This window comes from Syzygium oleosum, unplaced genomic scaffold (assembly GCF_021117445.2).
Source record: "Syzygium oleosum isolate NSW1041296 unplaced genomic scaffold, Sole_v2.1 Sole_v2.13, whole genome shotgun sequence".
NCBI lineage: Eukaryota > Viridiplantae > Streptophyta > Magnoliopsida > Myrtales > Myrtaceae > Syzygium > Syzygium oleosum.
Window position 1 is genome coordinate 2,974,637 of NW_026607497.1, and position 16,746 is coordinate 2,991,382.

At 39.2% G+C, this 16,746-nt stretch overlaps 1 pseudogene; it reads left to right on the forward strand.

Moving 5' to 3' along the window:
• Positions 1-2,908: 2,908 nt before the first annotated feature.
• Positions 2,909-4,256, forward strand: LOC115687664 (G-type lectin S-receptor-like serine/threonine-protein kinase At4g27290; annotated as a pseudogene).
• Positions 4,257-16,746: the final 12,490 nt, after the last annotated feature.

Genomic DNA, 16,746 nt, shown 5'->3' on the forward strand with positions numbered 1-16,746 from the left:
CTTTGAACAGGTTTCCAAACTTTAGGACAATCACTCTTAAAGTGATTTGAATCACCACAATTTGAGCACTTATAGGAAGTTTGACCATTGAATTTCACAAATTGCTTTTGAAAGTGATTTTGATACACAAATTTGGGGGGTCTTTTCTTTAGTCTTTCTTTGACATTGAGAAAAGCATTTTTCAATTTAGTATTTTTCTCAAAACCTAAACCTGATTTATTATAATAGGGAACTTGAATTGACAAAATATGCTGAAGATTTTTCGAACCCATTGAGAATTTCTTGGTAATATTAGAAATTTCATTTTTCAGAAGTTCTTTTTCATTAGAGATATGATCAAAACTTTCCTTAGAAATATTTTTCAGATCAGAAATTTCTTTTTTCAATAAATCATTTTTCTTTTCAAGGAATTCTTTATTCTCCTTGATAAGATTAAATTCTTTTTGCAAAAAATCAATCTTATCCTTTTGTGAGATATCTTGCTATTTTAAAAGATTGTTTTCCTTTTTTAAGCATTCAATTGACTCATCAATTTCCGTGTTTTGAGTCACACTTCCTAAAGACAAAATCTTCTTCTTCAATACAGAAATCTTTTTGAAAGCGATTTTGTTAACAGAGATTAACTCATCAATATAATTAGCAACTGCTTCAGGAATTTTAGAATTACTTACTTCGTCTTCTTCATCAGAACTTGATTCTGAGTTTGAATTTGCCATCAAGCAGATATTGGCATACTCTTGTTTGCTCTCATTATCATCTGAATCACTCCACGTTTCAGCTTTGAAAGCCTTCTTATATTGTTCATACTTTCCTTTGTTCTTTTTGAGAAGATGACATTTTGGCTTTATGTGTCCATTCTTTTTGCAGTGGAAACATATCACATCCTTGTTTTCTTCATCTTTGCCACTTGATTTCTTCTGAAAGTTTAGCTTCTTGTCTTTTGATGGCTTAGAATTCTTGAATCGCTTCTTTGACTTATTCATCTTCACCTTCTTTGCCATCTTCCTTAGTTTGCCAACTCTTCATCTTCATCCTCATCTTCATTTGAATCTATGTCATCAGAATCAATGTTAGTTTTTAAAGTTATGGATTTTTTACCTTTGGGTTCTTCAGTTTCTAAGAATTTTTCAGTTTCATAGGATTGAAGAGTTTCGATAAGTTCATCCACCATAAGTGGTCTAATTCCCTGAGTTTTTCGAATAGAAATTTTGATGTTGTTCCACTCTTTTGAAAGAGCTATTAGCAACTTGTTCACCTTCATAGGTTTTGGGATGGGATTGTTTTGGAATTCAAGCCCATTTACGATCTCAGTGAATCTGCTCTGCATCTCGGAAATTGTTTCATTTGGTTTCTGAGTGAAGGACTCGTACTGCCCAAGGAGAATATTGAGATTTGTCTCCTTGACTCTCTCTGTTCCTTCATGAACAAGCTTGAGACGATCTCAAATTTCTTTTGCAGTTTTGAGATTTGCAATTCGTTTATATTCAACACTTGCTAGACTATTGTATATGGCCGTTCTGATCTTTGCATCCAGGTGGATCCTTTTGGAAATTTCCTTGGTCGAGAGAAGTAGAGCTTGAGGTCAGATTTGCTCTCTAATTCCTTCGGCAGAAGGTGTCTTATTTTTCCCTTTGGAAGTTTCTGGAGATTTTGTTTAGGTTGAAACATTTGGAATGATTTCATGTTTAACGATGTCCCATATATCTTGATCTATTCCCAAGATGAATGTCTTCATCTTGTTTTCCCATATACTGTACTCAGTTCTATTGAAATAAGGCGATCTATTGTTGTGACCTAACTCAGCATTACTAGCCATCAAGAATCGTTAGCTTATAAGTAAATTAACACTTCAAAAAAAAATGAGCACTAGGCTTTGATACCAAATGTTATGGCTAGTGTTATCACCTAGAGGGGGTGAATAGGTGATTTTATCAAATTGGATGATTTAAACGTGCGGAATGAATATAGTCGAGGTCAACAACTCGTATGATCAATATCAGACGAATGCATATGACAAACTTGTATATAAGTTGCCGTCGGATGATTGCGTCTGATGACTATGATGATGTTTTAACTAACTCGTTTGACAGATATGTATGTAGTATAATGTCAACAATAATAAATGAAAGTTTAGGGATAGAGAATACTGCACACAGATTTTTATAGTGGTTCGGCTTTATCAAGTCTACGTCCACTCTCCACGCTGGCAGCCTGTTGGTTGTGTTTCACTATTGAATCACCAAAAGATTACAAGAGCAGTGCTTTTCAGATGATAGACTGCACTATCACATACACTCTTCACTCAAGTAATTTTCTTTCTAAAGTCACAATGTGGAATACAGTAATCACAAGTGTGTAAGATCGAAGCCCTACTTAGACTTTGGAATTCTCGATTCTGGTTACTCTCCTTGTGCGACATTTGCACTCCTTTTATACTCCTCTAAATCCAAACTATCCGTTGGACATTCTTCAGAGGATTTTATCTCCAAATCAACCCATTGGAGAAACTTCCCAAAAGAAAATGCATAGCCATTAGAAAAATAACCATTATCTCCAGGTGATTTGATCGCCCATACAATCAAATCAAGGTTTCCATAAGTGTAGTTCTTCGTGTTTAAGGAATGATCTTGTAATTGCTAATTAAGATATCTTGAAATATCAATTTGATTATCCTGCATAAACTTGCCAAAAATAACACTTATTGAATCTAACGAGTAATTTTGAGTTTGATAACAAAGTCCTTTCATCGACTAAGTCTGATGACTCAGCATTTACCTGCATCAAATAACTTAAGTGTAATTGTGGTCAGTAAAAGATTGTTTTGTTATTCTTCAAAACAAATTAGGGATTTTCCTCAACAAACTGTGTTCATGTTGTGGACTAGTTTAGAAATGATTCGCATATAAAGATGAAGTTAGAACTTAGAAGAGGACATTTGCAAACAATGGCAACGATCACATTCTACATTTTCATCATTGTCCCTGCGATCAGTTTGTCACTTGCAGCCGATATTTTGGGCATGAACTGGTCCATCCGTTGTGGAGAAACATTGGTTTCTTCAAACCTAACCTTTGAACTAGGATTCTTTACTCCTGGCAACTCGAGTATGAGCTACTTGGGCATTTGGTACAAGTTCAGTCCTGAAACGGTCATGTGGGTTGCTAACAGAAACAATCCACTTGCCGATTGTAGCGGTGTTCTCACATTTAGCAATGTGGGCAATCTAGTTGTTCTCAACCAGTCGAATAGTGTAGTTTGGTGTTCAAAGTCATCTAGGGTCATCCGGAATCCAGTTGCGCAGCTCCTGGATTCGGGAAATCTTGTTCTTTGGGATAAATCTGGTTCGAGTTATGATGAAGCCTACTCATGGCAAAGCTTCGATTACCCGTCGGACATGCTTTTAGCCGGTATGAAGCTGGCCTTGAATTTGAAAACAGGTCTCGAATGGCGTCTGACTGTGTGGAAAAGCATGGATGACCCTTCTCCTAGAGATTATGTAAATCTGTTACACTACAATCAGGGTCTACTTCATTATGAAGTAGTCCAAGTGGATGTGCATAGCAAAACATTTCGAACCGGGCAATCGAACGGAGTTCAATTTGTTGGCATTCCCCCTATACAAATACCAAATCGAGCTGATGTACCCATTTTCGTGTACGATGAAACTGAGATCTCCTTCATGTTTGAGGTTCATAACAGTCAACTCTTCTGGAAAATGACATTAAACTATTCGGGAGTGCTGCAGGTTTTCGTTTTGGATAGATCGAGAACCCTCACGTGGAATCTCATGCATGAGTTCCCTAGTGATGCTTGCGATATATATGACAAGTGGTGCTAATGCCATCTGTAACGTTGGCTTGTGCGAATGTGTGAAAGGGTTCATGCCTAAGTCGCCCGACAAATGGATGGTCCTTGAGTTTTCCAGCGGATGCAAGAGGACAACACCCACGAATTGTTCAAAAGGAGAACGGTTCTTGGAAATTACAAATGTTAAACTGCCCGACCTGTTAGAGGTTCCACTGAACAAGAGTATGAGCCTCAAGGAATGCAAGGATGAGTGCTTGAAGAACTGTTCGTGCACGGCTTATGCTAATTCAGATATCAGAGGAGGAGGCAGTAGATGTCTCATGTGGTTTGGGGACTCGATCGACATGAGAGTGCTCGAAGAACAGAACCACGTGCAAACTCTATACATACGCGTATCAGCTTCCATACTAGGTATGCATACTGATGCTGATTCACTCTTTTTCTGCTAAATTATTGAAATTCTTGTTATTTGGGCAAGAGACATGTGGAAATGGTTAATTTATGCACCTCTTTTTCTCTACTCTAGTCGCCATTCGTGACCGTACTAGGAGGAAAAAAATTATAGTCGGTGTCACATCAAGTTCAATCATTGGTGGAATGCTTTCGGTCGGAACTGCATTGTGGTGCGTAAAGCATAAGAAAAGGAGAATCAGGATTGGAGGTAAGCCCGACCTTCAATTAAGGCAGATTTCGTTATAAACTAGAAGCTGCAGTGCTTTAATTGGTTTAATCCGCGCGATAGCTCGTTCTCATAGTTCTATGCTGATGCAAATCGATGGATATTACTTTACTAGATCTAGGAATCACAAAAGAAGATATTGACTTACCATTATACGATCTGGCCACCCTTGTAAGTGCCACGAACAACTTCTCTGATGACAATCTGGTTGGAGCTGGCGGCTTCGGTTCTGTTTACAAGGTATGGAGTTTAACTTACATCATATAGAGTTCTACGCCGAACTAATAAATGCGTTATAATGCTGCCATTGTGTAGAGAAATCTTCAGACAGGACAGATATTATCAGTCAAGAGGCTATCAAAGAGTTCAGGGCAAGGTCTTGAAGAGTTCAAAAATGAAGCACTCTTGATCGCGTGACTTCAACACCGGAATCTCGTCAGACTTCTAGGTTGTTGCATTGAGGGAGAGGAGAGAATCCTGCTTTACGAGTACATGGACAACAAGAGCTTGAATTATTTCATATTTGGTTAGACAATTTTTAAATTTTATACTGATCAAATGATACTCTTTCATAGTGATACTAATTTAAGTTGGCACTTTTCATTAGTTACATTTCAGAGACATCCGATAAAATTAGTTACATTTTGGAGATTGACCATGCAAATTTTGATGCGTCCACAGATCATGAACAAAGCCTATTGTTGATGTTGTGATATAATGCGGAAACGCTAACGGATCTTGCCATTAAATCAATGCGAAATCGCTAGAGAAATAAACGAGCAACAATAAAGGACACCAAAGATTTACGTGATTTGATCCGAGTATCGGTACCTACATTCATGGGGAGAGCCAGCAGCAAATAATCCACTATCAAGTCAGAGAATTACAGAGTTTCAATCGCTCACCTGCTCAAATGTTTTCCACATCTAGATTTACGCCCAAACCCAAAATTGTTTACAAATAAAACAACTCACAGTATAAATCCGTGTGTTACTCGTGTACAGAGCTCCTTCGTGCGGCCTCTGTGGATTTCTTCACTGCACGTCTTGCTGCTGTGCACGACCAAAATGGACAGAATAAATCCACAAGCCACGCGGGCCTTCTGTTTCTTTCTGTTCCACTTCCGCGGCTGAGTCTCTTTTTTTCTTATATATTATATGTGCAGCCCTAAGAAAGGCAAAGATAACATCACCTTTGGAAATCTTGTTGACCACGACCAAAGAAGAGGCGCCCACGTTAAGTAATCTTGGTCAACCGGTCAAACTTGGATATTATCCTTCCTTTTTTTTCTGTTTCAACGGAAACAAATCTCCAACATACATATATCTATAGGCCTTCAAAAACAATTCTAATCCAATTAGAATTCTTTGGATTTCTTTAGATATATCCTTAAACCGCGGATTCCGTAAACGACTCAAACTCGAGACATAATTTTAACAATCTCCACCTTGGCTCGATGTTTGAAGCTAAGTCATAGTGCTCATCATCCACGTTGACTCTCCCAACGCCCCGACGAGCATTCAACCATCACAGACGTCTATAAAGCTCAAGCAAAGCTTGAACTTGTCTAGAGGAATGAACTCGGTCCACATGTCCATAGGATTCTCCGCCACAAGAAATTTCTTCACAGTCACATCCTTTCCTGACATGCTAATTCTTATGCAGAAATTTCAATCACCAATTAACTCGATTCTCTAGTGATATCTCTAACCTCCACCAAACATCACATCAACTGGATGTCTCATGTCAACATCACTAACCAAGTCATTAGACTGCACCACCTCTTCAACTCCTTCCGTTGTTACCATGTTTCCAAGTCTCAAACGTCGACAAAACCATAGTGTCTCCGAGCGACGCTTTTCAACTCATAGAGCAACTAACAGAAGTAAAGGCATAACTGCTCAGTAATCAACCGTTTTTCGGGCTCCCTGCATGACCCGGGTTCACAAGCCCAGTTACTACCACACTATCTGAATTACATCCTCCAAAACATACCTCAATGTCTGTTGTCCCCAATAAAATCAGGAGGATTCATTTCAGAGCATCACAATGTATACCTAGATTAACCGTATACATTCTCCTGACTGTATATGATAGATCAAGCCTAGTACTATCCATGACATAATTTAAGTAACCAACAGTACTAGCATGTGAAGCATGAGACAATTGCTCCACCTCCATCAAAGTACACTGTGACAGACTAGACAATTTATAATGTGTAGCAAGTAGGCTACTTACAGAATTTCTCAACTGCATGTTGAAGCGCTTTGACGCTTTCCCAACATAACTCCTCCGAGTCACTCACAACATTCTAGCAATCTCTCTCTGCATCTCCAAACCCGAAGCTGTCTCTACTGCACCCAAATTATCTATTTCAAATTTTTGCTTACAACTGTCGTTCTATCTCATCCACTTCCGCTGACCACCTCGAAACTTCATCATTAGTGACCTTGGAATAACTATCGGCTGCTATGTAATCTAGCGACTTTGTAGACATTGTCACATCAATTGTACTTTGAATATCTCTAGGCTCTACTTGAAGCTCCTCCTGTTTTTGAACACCGTCTAGATCTTTCCCCCCCAATTGATACCTTACTCTTATTTTGAAACAGAGCAGATTCGTCAAATATAATATCTCTGCTTAACATAAAATCGGGTGAATTTTCCTCAGTGCACCACAGCTTGTCTCCCTTCACCACATGTGCATAGCCTAGGAATATGCACTTCCTTGCCCTCAGCTCTAGCGCGCCATCACTCACACGAGTATAAGTAGGGCAACCGAACACTCTCAATCCAATGTAATCAGCAGACTTACCTGACCACGTTTCCTCAGGAGTTTTCTAATCAACTGTTGGTGATGGTGATATGTTCACTAACCAACAAGCGGTATTCATGGCTTCAGCCCAGAAATCTTCTTCTAATCCAGCATTGGAGAGTAAAGAGTGAGCTCTCTCCAATATATTTCTGTTCATCAGTTCTGCAACTTCGTTTAGCTGTGGTGAATCGGCAGCAGTGCGGTGTTTTACCATGCCTTCCTCTATGCAAAACCGACTAAGCTCTTTAGAACAGAATTCTAACCCTTTGTCAGTTCTCAAGCACATGATCTTTTTTCCTATCTGCTTTTCGATTATCGTTTTCCACGACTTGATCCGACCAAGCACCTCGTTCTAGTGCTTAAGAAGACAAATCCAGACTTTTCTCGAAACGTTATCAACAAAGGACAACACATACCTGGCACCACCCTTGAATGGAACTTGAGAAGGTCCCCGTAAGTCTGAGTGCACGCAACCTACAATCTTTGAGGTCCGGTGAACTGCCGTACTAAACTTCACTATCCGCTAACTATGCATGTCGCAGTGACCACAGAAATTCAGCTTCTCAATTCGATGGCCTCCCAGTAGACCGCTCTGACTCAGAGCAATCATCTCCTTCTCACTTATGTGTCCAAGTCTCATATGCCACAATTGTGTCATGTCCTCACCTGAAATCTCGGAGAATCTAGCAGACAAGCCAATCATTGTTTTTCCTTGGAGGAGATACAACCCGCAGTCTATCTTCCCTCGCATCATACGAAGCACACCTCGAGCAACATTTAAAATTCCACCTTTAGTGGAAATTCGGTATCCGAACTTGTCAAGAGCACTCAACGAGATAAGCTTCTTTCTTAGCTCTGGTACATGCCTTACATATGTTAATGTTTGCACCACCCTATTGTGCGTCTTAATTTGAACTATTCTGATTCCTACCACTTTACAAGCAGCACCGTTCCCCATAAGCACCTTACCACATTCCGTGCATTGATAGGTAGTAAACCAATGTCTATGAGAAGTCACATGATAAGAACATCCAGAGTCAAGCACCCAATCATCACCTGATGAACTCATGGTTACTGTTAACATATCATCGGCATCACTAGAACAATTTTCCGCTATGGTAACAATATTACCATCGCCTGCAGACTCCACCTTAACTCCTTTACCCTTGTACTTCGGACAATCTCTTTTGTGGTGCCCTACCTCATTTCAGTGATAACATCGATGGTTCCGAACATTGGACTTCGATTTGGAGCGGCTCTTCCATCTGCTCCCTCCAGAATCTCTGCATTTATCTCTACCTCGAATAATCAAATTTTGCGTCGTAGTTTGCCCTCAGTTATCTTCTCGTAACTTCTTTTGCCACTCCTTAGAAAATAAGGCGGATTTTACCTCTTCCAATGTAATCGTAGTGCGCTCCTGTAGCAGTGAATCCATGAAGTGCTCAAAAGAATTTGGTAGAGATGCCAACAACATCATACCTTGTTTCTCATCAGGCAAGGCCTCATTGAGGTTCTTCAAGTTCATCATGAGTTTGTTAAACTCATCTAAGTGGGCTCTGATGGACGTGCCTTCAACCATTCAGAATTGAAACATCCATTTCAGCAAATACAAGCAATTGTTCAAACCCTTCATCAGGTAAAGTGCCTCAAGTTTTGCCCATATCGTTGCGGCATCTTTCTCTTCGGCCACTTCAATCAATACCTCATCCGTCAAATTGAACAGGATTATACTCTTTGCTCTCTCCATTAGCTCTACATTATCAACAGATTTTATTATAATCGGCAAATTATCTTCACCATCCAATGCCTTGGCCAATGTTTGAGTTGTCAATAGCGCACGCCTCTTAACTTTCCATAACCCAAAGTTATTCTTGCTGTTGAACTTCTCAATCTTAAATTTCATTCCAGAAAAAAATTGCAATAACATAATTTCCAGACAATGATCAGAAAAGAAAAAGCCCCAAATCAACTCTAGAAACTCTAACCGTAGCTCTAATACCAATTGTTGTGATATAACCTGGAAACGCTAACGGATCTTGCTATTAAATCAATGTGAAATCACTAGAAAAATAAACGAGCAACAATAAAGGACAACAAAAATTTATGTGGTTCGGTTCGAGTATCGGTACCTACATCCACGGGGAGAGCCAGCAGCAAATAATCTACTATCAAGTCGGAGAGTTATAGAGTTTCAATCGCTCATATGCTCGAGTGTTTTTCACATCTAGATATACACCCAAACCCAAAGTTGTTTACAAATAAAATAGCTCACAGTATAAATCCGAGTGTTGCTCGTGTACAGAGCTCCTTCGTGCGGCCTCTGTGGATTTCTTCGCTGCACGTCTTGCTCCTGTGCACGACCAAAATCGACAGAATAAATCCACAAGCCACGCGGGCCTTCTGTTTCTTTCTGTTCCACTTCCGTGGCTGAGTCTCTTTTTTTCTTATATATTATATGTGCAGCCCTAAGAAAGTCAAAGATAACATACATAAATCTATAGGCCTTCAAAAACAATTCAATTAGAATTCTTTGGATTTCTTTAGATATATCATTAAACGGCGGGTTCCGACTCAAATTTGAGACATAATTTTAATAGTTGACATGGAGAAGACGGTTTGACATTGTTGTCGGCATTGCAAGAGGACTTTTCTATCTCCACCATGATTCCAAACTTCAAGTAGTCCACCGAGATCTTAAAACAAGCAACATATTACTAGATGGTGACCTAAACCCTAAAATCTCTTACTTTGGCTAGGCAAGAATTTTTGGAGCTAATGAAAAAAAGCAAGAACAAAAAGAATCATTGAAACTTAGTAAGTCTCTTCTTTTCGCTTCATTTTTTTTTTTGGTTCTTGACAGGAAGCACTCATTATTATAGAGGATCACAGCCAAAAAACATTTTTTTTTTGCGCGATGTAGCAGCTACATGGCCCCTGAGTATGCTTTCGATGGGAGATAATCAGCGGACATATATAGCTTTGGAGTGCTCCTGTTGGAGATAATCAGCGGCAAGAGGAATAGAGGATTTTCCCATCCAAGCCATCACCACAACCTTCTCGAACATGTAAGTCAGCAGGCACTAGTAACATCGGTTTCCCATCTCTCTCTCATCTTTTACATGGTCATTTGGGGTGATTTCTCAATGACTAAGCACACAAGTTCCCAATGATTCTTCAGGCGTGGTTGCTTTGGAGAGAAGGTAGGGCCTTGGAGATGATGGATGAATGCCTGCGCAGCTCATTTGACAGAACCCGAACCCAAGTGGAAAGATACATTCAAGTGGACTTGTTGTGTGTCCAAAAGTTCCTCGAAGATAGGCCGGCTATGTTGTCAGCAATTCGTATGATACTCAATTGTGGATGGGTCCTGCCTGAACCTAAAAAGCCCGGTTACTTCACGAAAAGAAACTCAGAGTACTCCGATGGGGCTTCATCAAAGGGAGACTCATATACGCAAAATGCAGTCACTCTGACTATGTTACAAGGTCGGTAGATATTCTGTTCTATAGAGTCGAAACTTTGGTATTGTGATAGATTACTAGACTTTTGTTGACAAAGATTTTGTATCCATATTTGGTTTAGCATGGCCAAATTGCGATGTGCCAGAGCAGAATACTTTGTACCTTTGACACACACAAGCACAATACCTCTCATTTCTTATCGCCTAATGTTGACAAATGACGGCGGGCCTCTCATCTTTTTTAGTGCTGACAAATGATGTTTAAGGTAGTTAGTTATTCAAAGCTAGTCCAACAAAATTATGTGACTCAGAAAATTGTGCCACCTCGTCACGAGTTACCAGTAGAAGTAACAGCGGCCCAATTTTCTTGAAACTTTAGTAGCTTGGATTTTAGGAGTAATAATTCTTCCGGATCCATTGGAAACTCCGTAAGTTAAGTGTGGATTTTATGAAAGATCCACAAGCTAAGCGATCATCTAATGAAAAGGCGTACACTAGATCATGCTGATCAAGGACGCGTACTGAGTTGACTTGGAGAGGCAATGAAGCATATTTGTACATTCTGGAAGTGAATAGAATTTGAGAGTTACAGTTATGCCTGAACTCGTGTGTTAAAACAATGTCGTTTGGATCGAGTGTATTCCTTTCTTCCTTCTGTTCATGCTTGCTCAAAGTCACTTATGAGGAAATCTCAAAGTCAGAAATCAAACAAGGGATCATATTCCTACGCTACGTTTTCTTGTATTTCAGCTGGATGAAACAAGGTTTACAGGACAATTAACGCTCAATCTCTCATAGTGAAAGTACGAACATTTTCATATGATGTCAAAATGTTCAGAGAACTAAGATTAAGGAAAAACATCAATACGAACTATTGCACAAAATTAGATATTCAAAATTCTCCTTATTCTCTATATAGTTGGGAGAACGTCGCGAGCGGATGCAATGTAGTTTGACCTTAACAGATAGCCAGCAGAACCATGATAGTATTTGTTTTCTTCAGGAGTGTTTGTCCAATTGCGACCATAGAACGGGGATTATCAACTTTGGATATTCCAAAGTTCAGCGATATGGCGTGCGTCAGAGGCGCGGCGACAATATTGATTTGATGAAAGGAATTTTTGAAGGTGAAACAATCGCAATTCGCGTCTTTCTATTGCATGTCTCAATTACAAGAGAAATAGATTATATATAGGCCATAGTTTGATTCGAAATAGGAAACCTCTTTCTAGGAAACCTATTCTAATTAGGAAACCTACTTGACTTAGGAAACTTTCCTAAAATATAACTAGAAACAATATCTCACAATATCTTATCTTATCTCTTAATATCTCACCATATATATGAAAAATCAAAATATGGAAATACGAACAGACTCAAAAAGGAAACAAGTACTAACAAATTTGGTTTAATTTCTAACATTCCCCCCTAAACCAAATTCTCTTCCATCGATCATTCCAAGCAGGCTCTTGAACTTTCGAAAAGTATCGATCTTGAGAGGTTTAGTAAAAATATCTGCTACTTGATCTCCGGTCTTCACATGCAATACTTCAACTTCATTCTCTTTAACCTATTCTCGGATGAAGTGATATCAAACATTGATATGTTTACTTCGTTCATGAAAAACTGGATTTTTCGCCAAAGCAATAGCAGAAACATTATCAACAAAAATCTCCGTTGCTTTTTTCTGCTCCATAAGAATATCTTTGAGTAGTCTTCTCAACCATATTGCATGACAAATGCATGAAGATGCAGCTACATATTCAGCTTCACATGTCGATAGAGTAACACTTGATTGCTTCTTTGATGACCACGTGAAAGCAGTGTCGCACAAGAAAAATACAAATCCCGTGGTGCTTTTTCGATCGTTGATATCTCCACCATAATCACTATCCGAATAAGCTCTAAGTTTGAAAGATTCAGAGCAATAATAGTGTAAACCATGAGAAATAGTACCTTTGATGTACCGAAGTATTCTCTTTGCAGCTTTAAGATGAGATGATTTCGGCTTCTCCATGTATCGACTCACAATTCCAACACTATACAGAATATCCGGTCTCGTGCATGTCAAGTATTTCAAACTTCCAATCAAGCTTCTATAATATGTCGAATCAACATCGGCACCATCATCAAACTTTGAAAGCTTGGTTCCACAATCCATTGGTGTATTGACCGGCATACAGTTCTTCATGTTGAATTTTTCAAGGATATTTTCTGCATATCCTTTTTGGGAAATAAAAATCCCATCGGCACTTTGCTTCACTTCGATACCAAGGAAATAATTCATGAGACCATTATCGGTCATCTCAAATTCTTTCACCATCGATGCCTTAAAAGCATCAATCATCGCCGAATTATTTCCTGTAAAAACAAGATCATCAACATATAAATAGGCGAGTAGAATATCACCTTTTTCTTGCTTCAAATAGAGTGCATGCTCGTACGGACGTTGAGAGAATCCATTCGCCTTGAAATATGCATCAATTCTGGAATTCCATGCTCTCGGTGCTTGTTTAAGCCCATATAGAGCTTTTTTCAACCTTAGCACTTTGCCTTCATAACCTTTCACAACAAACCCCTCGGGTTGTTCGACATAAATTTCTTCTTCAAGGATGCCATTCAAGAATGCTGATTTGACGTCCATTTGATAAATCCGCCAATTATTTTGAGCAGCAATGAAAATAATCAATCTAATCGTTTCCATGCGAATGACAGGGGCAAAAACTTCATCATAGTCGATTCCGGCTTTTTGCTTGTACCCCTTCGCGACTAATCTAGCTTTGTACCTTGTCACTTCACCTTTCTCATTCTTCTTGGCCTTGTACACCCATTTAACACCAATTGATTTCTTGTCCTTCGGAAGATTAGCAAGCTCCCATGTTTGATTTTTCTCGATGGCTTCAATTTCTTCGTTCATGGCTTTCCTCCACTTTTCTTCTTTGGCCGCATCATCATAAGCAAGTGGTTCATAATCTATAGGAAGACATATAAGATGAAGCTCTTCGGTAGCTTCGTAAATTTCAGACAATCTTCTCGATCTTGGCACTAGCGGTTCATCGACACTATTTGAAGAGGATGGTGTTGATGAGCTTGAATAAGATGTTGGAGAAGAAGGTGAAGGTTGATCTTTCAACTCCGTTTGATTGGAATCACCACGAACATTCGCTTCTTCTTTTGGATTTTCTTCCCACATTCCATTTTCATCGAACTTGACATCTCTACTTACATACACTTTCAAAGTGTTAAGGTCAAATAATCGATAGGCTTTGGATGATGAGTCATACCCGATAAAGATGAGCTTTTTGCTCTTGTCTTCAAGTTTCGATCTTTTTTTATCCGGGATATGAGCATATGCAATGCTCCCAAAAATTCTCAAGTGCGAAACACTTGGTGTTCTCCCGGTCCATGCCTCTTGTGGAGTTATGCCTTCAAGTCCATATGTAGGACATCTATTTTGAAGATAGACGGCACACAAAACAGCTTCAGTCCAAAGTTCCTTGGTCAAATTTTTGCTCTTCAACATGCTTCGAACCATATCAAGAATGGTTCTATTTTTCCGTTCAGCCACACTGTATTGTTGAGGAGAATACGGGGCCGTCAAAAAACGCCGAATACCATGATTTTCACAAAATTTGTTGAATATGGCTGAGGTGAATTCTCCACCACGATCAGTCCTCAAAGCCTTGATAAAATAGCCGCTTTCCTTTTCAGCCAAGTTCTTGAATTGTTTGAAAGTATCAAACACTTCTGTCTTTTCTTTCAAAAAATACACTCAAGTTTTCCGAGTAAAATCATCAATAAAAGTAACAAAATATCGATGATTACCATATGAGTGAGGATTGATCGGGCCACACAAATCAGAATGAATCAACTCAAGCGGCTTCTTCGCTCGATAAGTCGCCTCCTTCGGAAAGCTAGTTCTGGAATTCTTGCCGATAACACACCCTTCACATAATTGATCGGGATGATCAATATGTGGTAAGCCATAAACCATCTTCTTGCGAGAAAGCAAATTAAGTCCGCCAAAATTGAGATGGCGGAACCTCAAATGCCACAACCATGAAGGATCATCTACGCACGCCTTTAGACATCAAGACATCTCACTCTTTATATTAAGAATAAACATCCTGTTCTTCAACATCTTCACATTTGCAATCAATTTATTATTCCGATCTCTCAACATAAAATTAAGATCTCTCATATGAACAGTATAACCTTTCTCCAGAAGTTGTCCCAAACTCAAGATATTACTTGACATTTTTGGAACATAATAAACATTGGTAATAAACTGACGTGCACCATTCTTTAAGCGAATCAAAATTGTACCTTTCCCTTCAACAAGAATTTTAGAGTTATCACCGAATGAGACACTCCCTTTAATTGTCTCATCTAACTAGGCAAACATCTCCTTTCTCCCGCACATGTGATTGCTTGCGCCGGTATCCAAATACCACGTATCGCTTTGACCTTCTTCACATTCTTTGAATGCCAACAAGAGAACTTGATCGGCATCATTCACCAAGTTCGCCTTTTCGTCTGCTCTGCTACTTTCTTTGTTCCAGCAGTTAGAAGCATAATGGCCAAGTTTATTGTAATGATAACATCGGATTTTAGATTTATCATACCATTGGCTTGTCGAGTTCTTTCCTCTTCCACGAACACCTCTTTGGTACTGGTATCCTCCATCACTTCGAGCAGGATCTCCTCTGCTTCGTCCGCGACCTCTTCCTCGAAAGTGACCTCGGCCACGACCTCGATCACGATCTTGATTTGTCCCGCGATTTTGTACGGGATCTCTTCTTTGCTCCTTCTCATCTCGTATGGTCAACTGCGTTTGGAGAACTTTCTCCACCGGTTCAATCTTTTTCTTTCTAAACCTTTCTTCATGGGCTTGTAATGAACCCATAAGTTCATCGACCGTCATGGCATCCAAGTCTTTGGATTCTTCGATTGCAACCGCAATATAATCATACTTCTTGTCTAAGGACCGAAGTATTTTCTCAACAACATGAACATCGGAAATGTCTTCTCCGTTTCTTTTCATCTGATTAACAATTGCCAAAATTCTCGTGAAATAATCAGCAATCGATTCAGATTCTTTCATACGAATTACCTCGAATTCGCCTCTCAAGGTTTGAAGGCGAATCTTCTGAACTTTCTGAACTCCTTGATATGTGTTTTGAAGAATCTCTCATGCCTCTTTAGCGGTAGTGGCATTCGAAACTTTTTCGAACATGGAATCATCTAACGCTTGATAGATGATTGACAGGACATATTGATCTTTCGTTCGAGCCTTCTCCAAGGCATTCCTCTGATTCTGGTTCAACGTGGCTTCATCCTCTGGCTCATCATAGCCAGTGTTAACAAATTCCCACACACCGTAGGCGCCAAGTAGAGCTTTCATTCTAACAGCCCAGTTACCATAATTTTCTTTGGTAAGACGAGGGTATTGAAGAGGAAGCTGATTGTTCGTTGAGGCCATGATCACGAACCGTAAGCTCTGATACCAATTTGTTGAGTGTCAGAGGCGCGGTAACAATATTGATTTGATGAAAGGAATTTTTGAAGGTGAAACAATCGCAATTCGCGTCTTTCTATTGCATGTCTCAATTACAAGAGAAATAGATTATATATAGGCCATAGTTTGATTCGAAATAGGAAACCTCTTTCTAGGAAACCTATTCTAATTAGGAAACCTACTTGACTTAGGAAACTTTCCTAAAATATAACTAGAAACAATATCTCACAATATCTTATCTTATCTTATCTCTTAATATCTCACCATATATATGAAAAATCAAAATATGGAAATACGAACAGACTCAAAAAGGAAACAAGTACTAACAAATTTGGTTTAATTTCTAACAGTTATGACCGCTACAGTGTGTAAATGACTAATACCAATCTGTGAGAAGGTTTTCCCAAGCCATGCACATTTTAGCTTGTCCGACCTTGCTTCCTTCTTTCTTTCCTTTTAATCCTTCC